At 35.9% G+C, this 4,930-nt stretch overlaps 1 pseudogene; it reads left to right on the top strand.

Annotated features, from left to right (window-relative positions):
* The first annotated feature begins 3,322 nt into the window (after positions 1 to 3,322).
* LOC100975995 (chromobox protein homolog 1-like) lies at positions 3,323 to 4,093 on the top strand (annotated as a pseudogene).
* Positions 4,094 to 4,930: the final 837 nt, after the last annotated feature.

The following is a 4,930-nucleotide window of genomic DNA, read 5'->3' on the forward strand; positions in this document are numbered from 1 at the left end:
ATTATACTTTAAGTTTTAGGGTACATGTGCACATTGTGCAGGTTAGTTACATATGTATACATGTGCCATGCTGGTGCGCTGCACCCACTAACGCGTCATCTAGCATTAGGTATATCTCCAAGTCAATCCTAAGCCAAAAGAACAAAGCTGGAGGCATCACACTACCTGACTTCAAACTATACTACAAGGCTACAGTAACCAAAACAGCATGGTACTGGTACCAAAACAGAGATATAGATCAATGGAACAGAACAAACTCATCTTTTACAAAGATACCAAGAACATACATTGAAGAAAGAACGGTCTCTTCATTAAATGGTGTGGGAAAAACTGGATATTCATATGCAAAAAAATGAAACTAAAACTCTATCTTTCACCCTGTAAAAAACAATCTAATCAAAATGGATTAAAGACTTAAATATAAGACCTCAAGTTATGAAATGACTGAAAAATGATATTGGTGAAACTCTCCAGGACATTGTTCTGGGCAAAGATTTCTTGAGGAATACCCTACAAGAACTGGCAAAAAGCAAAAGGCAGGCAACCAAATAAAAAATGGACAAATGAGATCAAAGCAAGTTAAAAAGCTTCCACACTGCAAATGAAACAAAGTGAAAAGACAACCAACAGAATAAGAGAAAATATTTTCAAACTATCATTCTGACAAGGAATTCATAACTAAAATACATGTTTACCGTGAAAAAGAGAAGCTCAAACAACTCTACAGAAAAAAGTCAAATAATCTGTTTAAAAAATGGGCAAAAGATCTGAATAGACATGTCTTAAAATAAGACATAGAAATTGTAAACAGATACATAAAGGGTGCTAAACATCACTGATCATCAGATAAATGCAAATTAAAACTACAGTGAGATATAATCTCACCCCAGTTAAAATGGCTTTCATCCAAAAGACAGGCAATAATGAATTCTGGCAAGAATGTGGAGAAAAAGGAAACATAGTATACTGTTGGTGGGAGTGTAAATTGATACAATCACTATGGAGAACAGTTTGGATGTTCCTCTAATATAAAAATAAAACTATTATATGATCCAGAAATCCAATGCTTGTTATATACCCAAAAAGAAGTGAATCAGTGAAGAGATATCTGCACTTCCACGTTTATTGCAGCACTATTCCAAAAAGTCAAGCTTTGAAAGCATTCTAGATGTCCATCAACAGATGAATGGATAAAAAAAATGTAGTATATATACACAATGGAGTACTATTCAGTCATTAAAAAATGAGACCCTGCAAAACATGGATGGAATTAGAGGTCATTATGTTAAGTGAAATAAGCCAGACAAAGAAAGCAAACTTTGCATGCTTTCTCTTATTTATAGCAGCTAAAAATTAAAACAATTGAATTTACGGAGATAGAGAATAATAGTTACCAGAGGATGGGAAGGATAGCTGGGGAGCAGGTGAAGTGGAGATAATTGGTAGGTACCAAAATATATTAATAGCTTGATAGAATGAATAAAATCTAGTATTTGATAGCACAATAGGATGACTACAGTTAATAATGTATTGTACATTTCACAATAGGGTGACTATAGTTAATAATAATTTATTGTACATTTCAAAATAACTAAAAAGTAAAGTTGTATTGTTTGTAACACAAACAAAGGATAAATGCTTGAGGTGATATTTTGATACACAATGGGGTATGAAGATTCTTTATTTATCCTGATGTGATTACTATGCATTGTATGCCTGTATCAAAATATCTCATGTACCCCATAAATATTTATACCTACAATGTACCCATAAAAATTAAAAACTAAAAATAAAAACTCCAGCCACATTATAAGTATTTATTTATCACAACTTATTTGCAAATGTGTTGTATTTCCAACGTGATGATGAAATCTGAGTGAAAAGAAAGAAAAAGTTAATAGCACAATTGTTTTTAAAAAGCAGATAAAGTAATTTAAAATACTGTATAAATGATAAAATAAGAATATACTCATCTAAGCATCTAGTATATTTAATTGTGGCAGAACATTTACTGAATTTATATGTGGCTTAAAGAACTAGAAATGTCCGTATAACATAGTTTTAAGTGTAACATATTGACAAGAATCAAAGGGATAAAAAAAACAAAAAACAAACAAAAACCCAATTACCTAATCAGATTATATTGTGTTTACAGAACTCCACTGGGTATTATCAGTAGTATCTGTCAGGAGACAATAAGAGGTAAGAACATGTTTGCTATCATGCATGAGTTTCCTGGTTAAGTCAACAAAGAGAAGTAGCACACCACCAACATAAAACAAAAAACAAACAAACAAAAAAAGAAGAAATAAGATGATGTGAAATGCAACTAAATGTTACTCTGTTAGTAACATTTACTTTGTCAATTATATTACTGTCTCTGACTGCTTATCAAGAATTGGTAAAATCATAGAACTATAAGCTAGGTTCATGCTTTTTAATGTCATAAGTCTAGAGGGTTCAGAGATAAAAGTCTTCCTGGTCCTTTTCAATGTGATATAGAGAGAGATTCAGTCAGGAGAGAAAGATGTGGCTGGAGAACATTACCATCACTCATACTGGACAAATGTTCCACTAAACCGAGCACTCTCTTATCTGTCTTTTGGAAGATTACAATATAGTAAAAAAGATAAATATTTACATAAATGATTATTTTCAAGATATGATGTGAAGTTCAAATAAAATATGATTTCCAAAAACATAAGATTAAATCCAACTGCAGAAAAGTCTTCATATTTAAGCTAGTTATTTAAAAATGACTAATAGATGAGAGAATTTTTTTGATATAGAAAATAAATCATAATAAAATACATCAAGCTAAAGAATCCCATGGCAATATTTAGAGAATAGTGAATTATAGAGTGTGGAAAGTTTTGAGAAATGAGTAAGGAAATGTGGCTTAAGTTTCATAGTGGATATCAAAGGGCTGTATGTGGGAGATTTTTGAAACAGAAGAGTGATATAAATTAATATGTACTTTATTTTTTATTTTGAATACTTTATTATTTTTGTGAGTATATATATTTGGGTATATACATAGTGGGTATATATATTTACATGGGGTACATGAGAAATATATACATGGGGTACATGAGATGTTTTGATACAGGTATGCAATGTGAAATAAGCACATCATGGAGAATGGGGTATCCATTCCCGCAAGCATTTATCCTTTGAGTTACAAGTAATCCAGTTTTATTCCTTAAGTTATTTTAAAAAATACAATCATCATTGACGATAGTCACCCTATGGTGCTATGAAAGAGCAGGGATATTATATATTTTAGATAAAAATGTTTTTGTTAGGATAAAAGATAGATGAAATGGGCTCGGAAGAGGAGACAGCGGTTGTCCAGGGCCTGCGGTTCACCGCCTCAGTGAAGGGCTCCACCTCAACCACCAGGCTTGTTGCTTTCCTGGGCGCCAGTCCCCAGCGAGCCGCACGCCAAGCCAGCAGCACGGCACCGATTCTTCTCTGGCTCTTGGGTGCTGCTCTGAGCAGCGTCTGGTGACCCTTTCAGCGTCACCAGAAAGCTGGCAGGCACCATGTGGAAAACTTTAAACAAGAAAAAACTGTGGTAGAGGTGCCGAATGAGGAAAAGGAGTGTGTGGTGGAAGAACTTCTCCACTGTTGTGTGGTGAAGGGTAAAGTGGAATAGCTGCTAAAGTGGAAGGGTTTCTCAGATGAGGACGACAAACACAGGGGGAGCCAGATGAGAACCTCATTGCTGAGTTTCTGTAGTCACAGAAAACAGCACGAGACAGATGAGTCAGAGGGAGGCAAGCAAAAAGCTGTTTCTGATTCTGGAGGTAAGAGAGAGGAGGTCAAACCTAAGAAGAAGAAGTCGTCAGAAAAGCCGAGAGAGGCTTTGCCCTGGGTTTTGAGTCACAGAGGATTATTGGAGCTACCGACTCCAGTGGAGAGAGAGCCCGTGTTCCTAATGAAATGGAAAGCCTCTAATGAGGCTGACCTGGCTTCTGCCACGGAAGCCAATGTCAAGTGCTCACAGATGGACATATCCTTATGTGAGGAAAGGCCAGTGTGGTATTTCTACCCCTCAGAGGATGATAACAAGAATGATGACAAGAATTAATTCTTCTGAGTACCAGCTTCTGTGACATCTGACTGTGGGTTTCAAGAGGGAAGGGCAAGAGTTCTACTTGTCTTGTCACCATAGAAGTGGCTTGAGACGATGTTCTTTGAAGAGCAAGTATAGTTTTCTGTGTCCTGCAGCAACCCAAGTGCTTTAACGTCCTTCGGAGCTATATAGTGTGCACATATGGAAGGGGAAGGGGATAAATGTTTCAAGGCAACCAGTTTTGCACTTTGCTGAGAAAAACAACGGGTCTTCAATGACGAGCAAAATCTGCGGATTTGGATGTGTGGGAGAGCAAAAAAGATACTGTAGATCTTCAAAGAGCCTCTCTACAATCCACAGTCCTCTTCCCAGTAGTGTTAACTATGCATTTTTTACAGCATAGCATGTGTGTAGTTTTGGGCTATTACTGGTGTATTATTTGGGGGTGGGAGGGATGTGGAGGGAGGAAGGGAGATGGACAGGTTCTTTTGGGTTAAAATTTGGGGCCTGATTCAGGAAATGATAAAACAGTGGAAAGAACAGGTAACTAACTACTTGCTTCTATGCTCACAATATTTTACCTTTTCAAAAAATGTCATTGACACCATAAATGAGGACTATAATAGACTGTTTAGATGTTGTAAATACCTGAAATCTATAAGCGAAGGTGTTCCCTGCCTGAGCTTAATGCTCTTCTCCACAAAGACCATTTCATAAGTTCCAAAGCTGCCATTTTGAAGATGGTAACTGACTGAGGAGGAAAGTCTTTTCTTGGAGAGTATAAACAGGCATATCATTCTGTATCGGAGGTGTTAATTCTTGAAATTAGACAAGAAGACCCTTGATTTCTTA

Source organism: Pan paniscus, chromosome 2 (genome assembly GCF_029289425.2).
Source record: "Pan paniscus chromosome 2, NHGRI_mPanPan1-v2.0_pri, whole genome shotgun sequence".
In the NCBI taxonomy this organism is placed as follows: domain Eukaryota; kingdom Metazoa; phylum Chordata; class Mammalia; order Primates; family Hominidae; genus Pan; species Pan paniscus.